This window comes from Arachis stenosperma, chromosome 9 (assembly GCF_014773155.1).
Source record: "Arachis stenosperma cultivar V10309 chromosome 9, arast.V10309.gnm1.PFL2, whole genome shotgun sequence".
NCBI classification, from domain to species: domain Eukaryota; kingdom Viridiplantae; phylum Streptophyta; class Magnoliopsida; order Fabales; family Fabaceae; genus Arachis; species Arachis stenosperma.
In genome coordinates, this window is record NC_080385.1 from 149,739,877 (window position 1) to 149,754,916 (window position 15,040).

Below are 15,040 nucleotides of genomic sequence, written 5' to 3' on the forward strand. Positions count from 1 at the left end.
CAGCTTATCATATGATTCCTTGAATTCTTTGTATTGCTCTTTCTGTCCTTCAAGGATCTGTGCTTGAAATTCTTGCTGCTGAGTCATCATTTGTTGTTGCCATCTCTCTTGTTTTTCCTCCATTTGATGCTGCCAAGCTTCTCGTTCTTCCTTTTCTTTCAAGAATTGTTCCATGAATTCAGGATGGGGCTCTCGATATTTCTCTTGGCCCTCCTGACTTTGGCCTTGTTCGGCCTGCATAAGTTGGTTTTGACCTTGTTGAGCCTGCATAAGTTGATGAGATAATTCTTCAATTGATCTTTGCAATTGGCTCATATCTATGGCATTATAAGCCTGATTTCGTCCTTCCTCTCTTTGTGATCTCCTTTGTCTAGGAGCTACTACCCCTTCTTGGTTTTCTTCTTCATTAATTCCCTCCATGCTTTTCTTGGTAATCCATTTTCCTACCTTCACTTTTGTTGTGTCCTCATCTTCAAAAATGACATTAGCTCTGTTACATAGCCTTTGGATGGTGCTTGGATGTCCAAGGCCTTTTGACTTGCTTGTGCTATTGGCCATTTCCTGAATGCTGTCGGCTATGAGTTATGCAACATTGATCTCACCTCCATGCAAGATGCAGTGTGTCAATAATACTCTTTTGATTGTGACCCAAGATGAATTTCCAGTAGGAAGGATAGATCTCCTCACTATTTCAAACCATCCCTTAGCCACAGGAGTAAGATTTATCCTCCTTATGTGACTTGGAACTCCCTTTGAATCTCTTTCCCAATCAGTATTCTCCATGCATAACCCCTGTAGAATTTCATCAGGATTATTTTCCCGTTGCAATCTAGCCTCATAACTAAGCTCTGGATAGGTTATGGTTCTCAACTTGAGAGCTCTTGTTATGGCAGCTGGGCTGAAACTCACTTCAACCCCTCTGACATAGCTTGTGTAAGGAGCACTATTTTTGTTTTCTTTTGCAGCATTTGCATAGAACTCCCTAATCATTACTGCACTGATGTCAGTCAGAGGAGCACACAAGAGTTCCCACCTTTTTTCGTTAGTGATTTGCCTCATAATGGGGTATTCTCCTTCCCTCAGATCAAAGCCTTTCTCATAGATAACATTCTTTGCCACCATGAACCTATGATATCTCCCTTCATGGAATTGGGATCTAAATTTGGTTGCATCAAAGGTTGGAGGTTCGGTTATCATAGGCTCTTTTCCCGGCCTTCTTTGTGAGCTTGAGGAGGCCATTAAAATTGAGGTGAAAAGAAAGAGGAAGTGAGAGTAGAAGAAGAATGTGTTGTGTTTGGGAAGGGTTTTGATTTGGTTTTGATGTGAGACAAGGAGATTATGTTGGTTTTAGAAGTGGAGTAGAGTGTGGTTTCATATGAAAGTGGCTTGAGTGGGAATGTGAGTGCCGTGTTGGTGCAACGGCTATTTATAGGCCATGTTTCCAAGCCTTTTAACAAAACCACAATGAATGAATGAGGAGGGGACCGTGAGTGTTCATGAAGGGCTGAGATTGGTTTGCTCATTCAAATAATGCATGAGATGGACGGTTTGCATGCATGGTTGAGGCTTGACGAGGATCCTCCTCCCATTGGTTGCATGCACTTCAGTGTCCAATGTTGCATGCATGCAAATTTTGTTCCCCATGAGCACGTTCTCCTAGGCACATGTGACCTCCCTCATATAGCTCCTCCTAGCCGTGGCCCTTCTTTGAGTTTTGTCTTAATCTTTTTCTCCTGCAAGAATTAAGATAGCTAGCCTTAGATCATTAATATGGCCGTTGGCAATTAATTCGTATTTAATAGGAAAAGAATTATTTTGTTTTGTTTATTATTATTTAAAATAAAAATTTTTTGGTCAATTATGCCCCTTAATTAAAGATGTTAAAAGTTGGTGAACACCAAACTTATCCTTTATTTAGGGGATGGCTTAGCAATTGCAAACCAATCTCACAATTGATGTATTTTTTTAAAAATATTGATGTATGATCCCTTGTCTGTATGGTTTTGAGTTCATGATTGAAAATGATCCTCTGATCATATATGCAGACACCAAACTTAGTGTTTGGTCACATACTTTATCAAAAGGCTTATGCATATGCTCTAAAAGACAATATTCTTCTTTGAACAATGAGCCTGGGTGTGCCTTAAGGTACACCAAACTTAGAAGTTTGCCATGTGCTTCAAAATGATATATGCATTTACCAGGCATGAAAATTCAAAATCATATTTAGAGGAATCATAGCTTATTAAATGAAAGAGAAGACAGAAATCTTAAACCATGGGTTGCCTCCCATGAAGCGCTCTTTTATTGTCATTAGCTTGACATTGACCTCCCTTTAAGGTGGTTGATGTTGGTGATGTCTCAGCTTGTCACCTCTCACTGTCAGCTTTCTCTGTGTGCTTTGATGCTCAATCCTTCAATCCCTGTGGGATCGACCTCACTCATGTGAGTTATTATTACTTGATGCGACCCGGTACACTTGCCGGTGAGTTTTGTGTTGGATCGTTTTCCACACATCAAGTTTTTGGCGCCGTTGCCGGGGATTGAAATAGATTGACAATGATTAAGTGAAGTGGAGGTCTAGATTAAGCATTTTTTTTCTTTTTCTGTTATTCTAACTATTACTAACACACTAACTGTTTGAATTTTTGCTTAAACTAACTAAAACTTCATTCTAAGCTACAGATTGAAGTTCCATTGTATTTCTGGGTTTGTGTGTTTATTGTTGTGTGTTTGTATGTCAGGTATAGGAAGATCTTCCCCTATCATCTCTGAAATTGATCAAAGGACTCTTCGGAGAATAAGAAGAGCTGAAAGAGGGAAGAATATTGTTGGAGAAGAAGAAGAATCTGAGGAGGAATTCCAAGACATGGAAAGAGATACCACTCAACCTGAAGGAGGAGCCAACAATAATCAACATCAGAGAAGAGTCTTGGCTTCATACACATTTGCAAATGCCAAGCATTGTGGGAGTAGCATTCTTCCTCCCAATGTCAATGCAAACAACTTTGAACTCAAGCCACAACTCATTACTCTGGTGCAAAACAATTGTTCTTTTGGAGGAGGGCCTTTGGAGGATCCAAACCAACATTTGTCTACTTTCTTGAGAATCTGTGACACAGTGAAAACAAATGGTGTGCCCCCTGATAGCTACAAGTTGCTACTCTTCCCGTTCTCTCTCAGGGATAAAGCAACTCAATGGCTAGAAACCTTTCCAAAAGAAAGCATCAACACTTGGGATGACTTGGTGAGCAAGTTTCTTGCCAAATTCTACCCCCCTCAAAGAGTCCTAAGGTTGAAGACAGAGGTTCAAACATTCACTCAATTGGAGGCCGAGAACTTATACGAAGCATGGGAAAGATATAAGGCTCTATTGAGGAAATGTCCCCCAGAAATGTTTACTGAATGGGATAAGTTGCAAAAATTCTATGAAGGACTCACTCTTAAAGCTCAAGAAGCTCTTGATCATTCTGCAGGAGGATCCTTGCAACTCATGAAGACCACAGAGGAAGCTCAAAACGTCATTGAGATGGTGGCCACCAACCAATATTTCTTTGCTCATCAAAGACAACGCCAACCATCACAAAGAAGAGGAGTCATGGAGTTGGAAGGAGTTGATTCAATCTTAGCTCAAAACAAGATGATGCAGCAACAGATTCAACAACAATTTGAACAAATGGCCAAAAGGATTGATGGCTTGCAAGTGGCAGCAGTGAGCAACACAAGCCAACCTCCAACCACTTGGGTGCAAAGTGAAGAAACCCAAGAAGAACAACAACAAGAGCAGGTCCAATACATGCACAACCAAAATCCTGGAACAAATGAAGTCTATGGTGATACCTACAATCCATCTTGGAAGAATCATCCCAACCTCAGATGGGGAGACAATCATAATCAAAACCAACAACCATGGCAAAGAAACACAGGCCAAAACAATTGGAAAAACACAAACCACAACCCCCAGCCAAACACTAACCAAAACTCATACAGAAAACCACAAAACAACTACCCAAATTCTAACCAATACCCACCCAATAGCCACCCAACTAACCAAAACACTTATCTTCATCCATCAACACCCCAAAATCAAACCATCTCTCAAGACTCACAAAGAATCACCAATTTAGAGGTACTCATGGAGAAACTAATAAAGAGCCAAGAATTGACAACCAAGAATCAAGAAGCCTCCATGAAGAACCTAGAAAGGCAGATTGGACAAATCTCTAAGAAGATTTCTGTTGAGAAGCCATCAAGTTCACTACCTAGTGACACCATTCCCAACCCAAAGGAAGAATGTAAGGTTGTGCAACTAAGAAGTGGAAGGGTGTTAACAGATGATAGCCAAGGAGCAACAAAGAAGCTTCTGGAGAATGACACTGAGCCAACAAAGAATGATGAAACCATCAACCAAGACAAGATAAGCAAGAATGCTCCAGAAAAGCTCACTGAGGAAGACAACAAACCACAGAATTTGAAGAAAGGAAAGAAGATCTTGGAGGAACCAACTCCAAAACAGCATCAAGTGGAGAAGAGCTCAACACCACCACTCCCTTATCCACAAAGATTTCACAAGGAAACAAAGGACCAGCACTTCCACAAATTTCTTGAGACTTTCAAGAAGTTGGAGATCAACATACCTTTGGCAGAGGCTTTGGAGCAAATGCCCCTGTATGCCAAGTTTTTAAAAGAGCTCATCAACAAGAAAAGGGATTGGAATGAGAGGGAAACGGTGATGCTTAGTGAAGAATGCAGTGCACTCATTAAAAAGGGACTCCCTCCCAAGCTTGAGGACCCTGGAGGTTTCTTCTTACCATGCACTATTGGAAATCTGTTCATTAACAAAGGGATGTGCGATCTAGGAGCAAGCATAAATATAATCCCATATTCTTTAGTGAAAAAGCTTGGCATAGAAGAGGTGAACCCAACAGAGATGACTTTGGAATTGGTAGATCAATCAATAATCTATCCTAAGGGGCTGATTGAGAACCTTTTAGTTAAGGTTGGCAAGTTCATCTATCCGGCAGACTTTGTGATCCTGGATTCTTCAGAAAATGGAAATGACTCCATAATACTTGGTCGACCATTTCTGGCCACTGCTAGAGCCATTGTGGACATAGAGCAAGGAGAGTTAACCCTTAGGATGCATGAGGAGAGCATCATCCTGAAAGTCTTCCCAGAATTACAAAGGAATGAAGAAACAAGCAGAATGAGTGATGATCCCCTTCCAAAGAAATCAACTGAAAAGGAAATGGAACAGAAAAACAAACAGATACAAGAAGAAAAGGGGATTCACAAGGAAGCAGGGGTGATCAGCAAGAAGGAAGGCATCACAACTCAAGTAACTGTCAAGAAAAAAAGATCAACAAGCAAGAAAAAGGTGAAGAGCAAGAAAAAGGCTCACAAAGGGTGGAAGAATAAGAAAATCCCAACTGAAGGATTTTCTAAGGGTGATAAGGTGCAATTAATATACCAACAGCAGGGAGCAGAAGATTATTACACTGTCAACCAAATTCTTTCTCTTGAGCATATGGAAATTGAGCATCAAAGCACACAGAGAAAGCTGACAGTGAGAGGTGACAAGCTGAGACATCACCAACATCAACCACCTTAAAGGGAGGTCAATGTCAAGCTAATGACAATAAAAGAGCGCTTCATGGGAGGCAACCCATGGTTTAAAATTTCTGTCTTCTCTTTCATTTAATAAGCTATGATTCCTCTAAATATGATTTTGAATTTTCATGCCTGGTAAATGCATATATCATTTTGAAGCACATGGCAAACTTCTAAGTTTGGTGTACCTTAAGGCATACCCAGGCTCATTGTTCAAAGAAGAATATTGTCTTTTAGAGCATATGCATAAGTCTTTTGAAAAAGTATGTGACCAAACACTAAGTTTGGTGTCTGCATATATGATCAGAGGATCATTTTCAATCATGAACTCAAAACCATACAGACAAGGGATCATACATCAATATTTTTTAAAAAAATACATCAATTGTGAGATTGGTTTGCAATTGCTAAGCCATCCCCTAAATAAAGGATAAGTTTGGTGTTCACCAACTTTTAACATCTTTAATTAAGGGGCATAATTGACCAAAAAAAAAATTTTTATTTTAAATAATAATAAACAAAACAAAATAATTCTTTTCCTATTAAATACGAATTAATTGCCAACGGCCATATTAATGATCTAAGGCTAGCTATCTTAATTCTAGCAGGAGAGAAAAGATTGTTGCAGCTGAATGAGCTAGAAGAGTTTAGGCTAGAAGCCTATGAAAATACCAAAATATACAAGGAGAAAGCTAAGAGATGGCATGACAGGAAGATTTTGAAGAAAGAGTTCAAACCAGGACAACAAGTACTCTTGTATAATTCACGGCTCAAGATATTCCCTGGCAAGCTCAAGTCTAAATGGACTGGTCCATACTTGGTGACCAAGGTTTTTCCTTATGGGAGTATTAAGTTGCTAGATGAAGCAACAAAGAGTCAATTTACAGCAAATGGTCATAGAGCAAAGCTGTACTTAGGTGGGCAATGGAACAAAGAAAAGGAGGTCCAACACCTGAACCCCTCTTGAAGCAAAAATGAAGATGTCAAGCTAATGACAATAAAAGAGCGCTTGTTGGGAGGCAACCCAACCTGAGGACAAGAGTCAACAATTGAAGACATTATGCATCTTCACTCAAAGAGGACACAACAGAAGGAAAAATCAAAAAAAAAAAAGCTGCAACTTCAAAGGTTGTATCTGAACTTAATCCATGCTGTTGTGTGCTGTTTTGAATTTGGGAACCTTTGAAGGTCTTGCTAAAGTGTTTTATATAGTTGCAAGTGAAATTGTTTGTTGAAAATGCCAAGTCTGCATAATGCTTGTATCCATCACTTAGCTTAAATATTGCTTTGTTTCCCATATGCTTGAATAGAAGAGTTTGGTTTGAATTGAAAAGTAAAATATCCAATGTTGCATGAGTATGAATGGAAGTTGGTGGTGGCATATGTGTTTAATTAAATGCATAACTCATGAAATAAGTGTTGCATAATATCATTTTCATTTAATTGTGAGTTAGCTTGCTGTTATAAAAACTCCTATCAAGAATGAAACAACCCTTGGTAACAAAAACAGAAAGAAAAAGGGAAAGAAAAAGCCAAAATGGCAAGAAAAACAAAGAATAAAGGTTGGACACCAATAGCTTGAATCTTAAGACATATGCCTGTGGTGTTCTTGTACTAAGATCTGCTTGGATGAGTAAATTCTAAGGGGTATTTTGAAACCTGGTCACTTAGATCAACTGATTTGGGATGGCCAATTGAAAATCCACAATAAAGAGCAACTTAGATACAAAGCACTTAGTGATCCAAAGAGATGCTGGGCATCAATGATCCTAGGAAGAATTAGCAAGCCAAGTGTCTGTGGTGGAGAGATGTTGAGCAAAAAGAAAGAAAAAAAATAAAGCCAAAGGCTATGCTGCAGCATTTGACACCCAACCTAAGACAGAATAATAAGCTTGTTAAGCTTTGTAAGCCAAGAAAAGTTAGCAAGGGAGAGAGTAACGAAGTGAGTCTTCTAACAGCAAGTCTAGCAAATCTTTGATGCAAAATGTGTATTATGCAGCAGCAACAATAAATGAGTGGTCATTGTCTGCATAAATGCCCCATAGATCAAGTTCTGCTATCTGCATAATAAGGATATGCATTCTTTTCTTATTCATTTCATTTACTCTTAGTTTTGATGCTTGCTTGGGGACAAGCAAGGTTTAAGTTTGGTGTTGTGATGACAAGTCATCATATACCCATTTTTCAAGCTAATTTCACTTGTTTTGTCAGCATTTATGCACTTTCTTGCATCCTAAGTAAGTGATTTGGAGTGAAAATGCATAACTTTTCTAAATCAAGCAACCACTATGAAATTAATGTTAATCCATGAGGTTTAAGCTAATTTTAATTGAATTTTAATTGATTTATAAGCCTCTTGAATTTAGTGATACTTTGAGTGGTTGTTTGGTTTATTGTAGGTGAAGAAAAGAAAAGAAAATGAAAAGCGTGGCCTAAGAAGCGTGACACAAAAAAAGGAAAGCGTGGCCAAAGAGGAGAGAAGCGTGCCGCATTGCAATGGGGAAAGCAACATTGCCCTCCACAAGGGCAGAATGCCCTCTAGGAGGGCAGCATTAGGTGATCAAGCAAGCATAGGCAACTCTGCCCTGCCCACTCCAAGGGCAGAGCACAATTTTGTGCCATGGGACCAAGAGAAAGCAAATCCTGCCCTGCCCTTGTGGAGAGCAGAATCGGGCACCTCAAGGAAAGAAATCAAGGAAAAAAGGTCACCCATGCATGCTACAAGGTTCGAACAAGGAACCATGAGGAAGCCAAGCACTAAGGTCCACTACCGTGCCAAGAAACCAAGAAAATAATTAGCGTGTTTGCTTCCTCCGTGATTCGAACACGGGCGTGCAATATGGCAACTCTGCCCTGCCCTTGGCGCGGGCAGGGCAGCATTTGAATTGGCGCATCACACACAAAACCTTGGCGCACCAACTTTGCTTCCTGGCGCACCAAACACTCGTCCTGGCAGCATCTGGCGCGCGCGTTCCTTCCCTGGCGCACCAAACCGTTCCTGCCCTGCCCTTGGCGCGGGCAGGGCAGTGTTCAGCGTCCCACGCACCAAGCTTTCTCCCTGGCGCACCAAGTTTTCTTCCTGGTAGCACCAACGCACGCACGCCTTGCATCAGCGCGCATCAGCTTTCCCGCCCTGCCCTTGGCGCGGGCAGGGCAGCCTCTGGCGCACCAAACTCGTGCCAGACTCGTCCATGGCCGCACCAAATCCACGCACCAAGCTTCAATTTTCTGCCCTGCCCTCCATAAGGGCAGGGCAGCCTCCTGGGAGTGAATTCTAATGGGCCGAAAATTCAAATTAAATTCCCATTTTAATTCATTTCTTCACCAATTCAAAAGCCCATCCAAATCCCATTATCCAAGAATAGAAAGTGTATAAATAGGAGTTAGTTTGATGTAATTAGGACCTTTATGCTCACTTTTGAATTTTTACTTTTACCTTGGCTTTTGAATCTTTACTTTCACCTTTCTTCGGAGCTTTGGGCTCTCTTGCAATTGTTCTTGAGAGAATTGACCGAGCACTAAGAGGATTAAGGGAGAATTGACTGATCTCCTTCCTCATTCTCACTTGGGCAATTCTACTCTCCTGTTTTTGAGTTTTGGGTGTGTGAAATTGGGGAAATTCTGTCCCAATTCCCATTCAAACTCTTCTCAAATTATTTTCTGCATAATTCAATTCCAATTCTGTTATTCAATTGCTTTTTCTTTAATTTTCTGTCAATTGCTTAGATAATTCAAAGAAATATTGGTTGGTGGCCACCATCTCAATGAGGTTTTGAGCTTCCTCTGTGGTCTTCATGAGTTGCAAGGATCCTCCTGCAGAATGATCAAGAGCTTCTTGAGCTTTAAGAGTGAGTCCTTCATAGAAGTTTTGCAACTTATCCCATTCAGTAAACATTTCTGGGGGACATTTCCTCAATAGAGCCTTATATCTTTCCCATGCTTCGTATAAGTTCTCGGCCTCCAATTGAGTGAATGTTTGAACCTCTGTCTTCAACCTTAGGACTCTTTGAGGGGGGTAGAATTTGGCAAGAAACTTGCTTACCAAGTCATCCCAAGTGTTGATGCTTTCTTTTGGAAAGGTTTCTAGCCATTGAGTTGCTTTATCCCTGAGAGAGAACGGGAAGAGTAGCAACTTGTAGCTATCAGGGGGCACACCATTTGTTTTCACTGTGTCACAGATTCTCAAGAAAGTAGACAAATGTTGGTTTGGATCCTCCAAAGGCCCTCCTCCAAAAGAACAATTGTTTTGCACCAGAGTAATGAGTTGTGGCTTGAGTTCAAAGTTGTTTGCATTGACATTGGGAGGAAGAATGCTACTCCCACAATGCTTGGCATTTGCAAATGTGTATGAAGCCAAGACTCTTCTCTGATGTTGATTATTGTTGGCTCCTCCTTCAGGTTGAGTGGTATCTCTTTCCATGTCTTGGAATTCCTCCTCAGATTCTTCTTCTTCTCCAACAATATTCTTCCCTCTTTCAGCTCCGAAGAGTCCTTTGATTAATTTCAGAGATGTTGATGGTGTTTTTGTGGAAAAATGAATTTCCAACACACAAATCCAACCGGCAAGTATACCGGGTCGCATCAAGTAGTAATAACTCACTTAGAGTGAGGTCGATCCCACAGGGATTGATGGATCAAGCAACTTTAGTGGGTGATTAGTTTAGTCAAGCTAACATTGAAGTGAATTTGGATGAAGTGTAACCAACAGAAATTAAATAGCAAGGAAAATTTAAGTGCAGAAAGTAAAATTGCAGGAAACTTAAAGAACAAGAAAGTAAAATTGCAAGAATCTTAAATGACAAGAAATGTAAATTGCATTAAATGTAAAGGGGAGTGGGTGCTAGAAATTAAAGAAGTTAAACAAGAAAAAGTAAATTGCAACAAACAGAAGAACTAAAGATGAATTGAATTGCAGTAGATATTAAGCGAAAGAGTAAAATGCCTTGAAGAATTTAAAACAGAAAAGCAATGCTTAAGTTGCAGCAAATTAAAATTGATTGAAGATCTCAGGATTGGAGGAGACTAGATAACAAGTCTAGATCTCAAATCCTTCCTTGATCCAACAAGAACAATTGCAGAAGAAGTAAAGGAAAGCAAAGTGCAGAAATCAGAAAAAGAAGAAATGAGCAGAAAATAGAATTCAATTATGCAGAAAATTAAAGAAGAGATCTCAAGGTGAGATTGAAACAGAAGTTCTTCAATTCTTCACCCAAGATCCAAAGCAAGAAAAGTGAAGAGTGCTCAAGCAAGAACTAGGAAGAAGAGAGATCAATTCTCCTTCCTAATTCTCTAAGAAATCCCAAAGTTTAAAATGCAAGTAGAAAGGAAAATTCAAAAATAAAGTCTCCAGCCCCTAATTACATAAAACTAACTACTATTTATACACTTTCTATTCTTGGATTTTGGGATTTGGATGGGCTTTTGATTTGGTGAAGAAATGAATTAAAATGGGAATTTAATTTGATTTTTCGGCCCATTAGATTCACTCCCAGGAGGCTGCCCTGCCCTTGTGGAGGGCAGGGCAGAAAAATGAGGCTTGGTGCTAGCAATTGGTGCGGCCATGTTGCGTGTTGGTGCGAGTTGGTGCGCGGTTGGTGCGCCAGAGGCTGCCCTGCCCGCGCCAAGGGCAGGGCGGGAAAGCTGATGCGCCAGGATGTGAGGCGTGCGTGCGGATGGTGCTGCCAGAAGGAAATTTGGTGCGCCAGGAAGAGAAATGGTGCGCCAAGATCGTGCCAATTCAAATGCTGCCCTGCCCGCGCCAAGGGCAGGGCAGAGTTGCTTCTTTCACGTCTCGGGTTCGAACCTGGGAGGGTGCAAACACGCTAATATTTTCTTGGCTTCTTGGCACGACAATCACCTTTAGTCTTTGGCTTCCTCATGGTTCTTGGTTCGAACCTTGTGGCATGCATGGGTGACTTTTTTTCCTTGATTTCTTTCCTTGAGGTGCCCGATTCTGCTCTCCACAAGGGCAGGGCAATGTTCTCTTTCTCTTGGTCCCAAGGCACAAAATTGTGCTCTGCCCTTGGAGTGGGCAGGGCAGAGTTGCCTTCTCCTCTTGGTCACCCAATGTTGCTCTCCTAGAGGGCAGTCTGCCCTTGTGGAGGGCAATGTTGCTTCCCCCATTAGTTGCTGCACGCTTCTTCTTGATTCGGCCACGCTTTTCTTTCCTTGGCTACACTTTTATTGCCACGCTTTTCATTTTCTTTTCTTTTCTTCACCTACAATAAACCAAACAACCACTCAAAGTATCACTAAATTCAAGAGGCTTATAAATCAATTAAAATTCAATTAAAATTAGCTTAAACCTCATGGATTAACATTAATTTCATAGTGGTTGCTTGATTTAGAAAAGTTATGCATTTTCACTCCAAATCACTTACTTAGGATGCAAGAAAGTGCATAAATGCTGACAAAACAAGTGAAATTAGCTTGAAAAATGGGTATATGATGACTTGTCATCAGCACATGGCCATCCTTTTGTGACAGAAGAGAGTAAGCATGAAGAACTTCTCTCAGTTCAGAGTCAAGAAGAGCCCCCACAGTCAAACTCTAAGTTTGGTGTTGAGAGGCCACAACCAAACTCTAAGTTTGGTGTTAAGATCCCATATCCAAACTCTAAGTTTGGTGTGGACAACTATACAACATTGACCTGATCACCTTGTGGCTCCATGAGAGCCACTGTCAAGCTATTGACATTAAAGAAGCGCTTGTTGGGAGGCAACCCAATTTTATTTATCTAATTTCTATTTTATACTATTTTATTATTATTTTGTGTTTTATTAGGTACATGATCATGAGGAGTCACGAAAAAATCATAAAAATTAAAAACAGAATCAAAAACAGCAGAAGAAAAAAATTTTCACCCTGGAGGACGCACGGGCTGGCGTTCAACGCCAGTAAGATGCATCTGACTGGCGTTCAACGCCAGAACAGAGCACCATTCTGGCGCTGAACGCCAGAAACAAGCAACATTCTGGCGCTGAACGCCAAGAATGTGCCCAGAAAGGAAAAACTGGCGCTGAACGCCAGTAACAAGCATGAAACTGGCGTTCAACGCCAGAAACATGTTACATTTGGGCGTTGAACGCCCAGAACATGCACCAATGGGCGTTTGAACGCCAGAATGGTGCAAAGGCATTTTACATGCCTATTTGGTGCAGGGATGGAATTCCTTGACACCTCAGGATCTGTGAACCTCACAGGATCCCCACCTACCTCGCCATCTCTCTCTCCATTCATGGTCATCCCTTCTGTTTTTCATTCACCACCTACATTTATCCACTCTTCCCCATACACCCCACCTACCTTTACAATTCATATTCTCCTTCCCACCCAATCCCACCCATATAGCCGAATCCATCTCCCCTCACTCTCCTCCATTTTCTTCTTCTTCTTCTTCTTCTCTTCTTTTTTCTCTTGCTCGAGGGCGAGCAATATTTTAAGTTTGGTGTGGTAAAAGCATATCTTTTTGCTTCTCCATTACCATTAATGGCACCTAAGGCCAGAGAAACCTCAAAGGGAAGACAAAAGCTTCCACCTCTGAGTCATGGGAGATGGAAAGACTCATATAAGCCGTCATAGCTCAGTGGTAGAACATGTGGCTGCAAATCAAGAGATCCCTGAGATACCTCAGGGGATAAGTTGTCCTCCACACAAATATTGGAAGCAACTAAGGGTAGAAACACCAAAATTACTAGGAATCATTCAACAGAAGCAAGGAAGAGACATAGAGGAGCTCAAAGAGCACCATTGGACCTTCAAAAAGGCGCCACCCTCACTCAGGTGGATTCATTCCTTGTTCTTATTTCTTTCTGCTTTTCGGTTTTTAATATTGTGTTTATCTATGTTTTGTGTCTTTATTTCATGATCATTAGTATGTAACTGTGCCTTAAAGCTATGAATAAAATCCATTAATCCTTCACCTCTCTTAAATGAAAAATGTTTTAATTCAAAAGAACAAGAAGTACATGAATTTCGAATTATCCTTGAATTTAATTTAATTATTTTGATGTGGTGACAATACTTTTTGTTTTCTGAATGAATGCTTGAACAGTGCATATGTCTTTTGATCTTGTTGTTTATGAATGTTAAAATTGTTGGCTCTTGAAAGAATGATGAACAAAGAGAAATGTTATTGATGATCTGAAAAATCATGAAATTGATTCTTGAAGCAAGAAAAAGCAGTGAAAAAGAAGAAGCTTGCGAAAAAAAAAAAGAAAAAAAAAGTGGCAAAAAAAAAGAGAGAGAAGGAGCAATAGAAAAAGCCACGATCCCTTAAAACCAAAAGGCAAGGGTAAAAAGGATCCAAGGCTTTGAGCATCAATGGATAGGAGGGCCCAAGGAAATAAAATCCAGGCCTAAGCGGCTAAACCAAGCTGTCCCTAACCATGTGCTTGTGTCATGAAGGTCCAAGTGAAAAGCTTGAGACTGAGTGGTTAAAGTCGTGATCCAAAGCAAAAAGAGTGTGCTTAAGAGCTCTAGACACCACTAACTGGGGACTCTAGCAAAGCTGAGTCACAATCTGAAAAGGTTCACCCAGTTATGTGTCTGTGGCATTTATGTATCCGGTGGTAATACTGGAAAACAAAGTGCTTAGGGCCACGGCCAAGACTCAAAAAGTAGCTGTGTTCAAGAATCAACATACTTAACTAGGAGAATCAATAACACTATCTGAAATTCTAAGTTCCTAGAGAAGCCAATCATTCTAAACTTCAAAGGAAAAAGTGAGATGCCAAAACTGTTCAGAAGCAAAAAGCTACAAGTCCCGCTCATCTAATTATAATTAATATTCATTGATAGTCTGGAATTTATAGTATATTCTCTTCTTTTTATCCTAATTGATTTTCAGTTACTTGGGGACAAGCAACAATTTAAGTTTGGTGTTGTGATGAGCGGATAATTTATACGCTTTTTGGCATTGTTTTTAGGTAGTTTTTAGTAAGTTCAAGCTACTTTTAGAGATGTTTTCATTAGTTTTTATGTTAAATTCACATTTTTGGACTTTACTATGATTTTGTGTGTTTTTCTGTGATTTCAGGTAAATTCTGGCTGAAATTGAGGGACTTGAGCAAAACTCTGAAAAAGGCTGACAAAAAGGACTGCTGATGCTGTTGGAATCTGACTTCCCTGCACTCGAAATGGATTTTCTGGAGCTACAGAACTCTAAATGGCGCGCTCTCAACGGCGTTGGAAAGTAGACATCCAGAGCTTTCCAGCAATATATAATAGTCCATACTTTATTCGGAAATTGACGACGTAACTTGGCGTTGAACGCCAAGTACATGCTGCAGTCTGGAGTTAAACGCCAGAAAAACGTCATGATCCGGAGTTGAACGCCCAAAACACGTCATAACTCGGAGTTCAACTCCAAGAGAAGCCTCAGCTCGTGGATTGATCAAGCTCAGCCCAAGCATACACCAAGTGGGCCCCG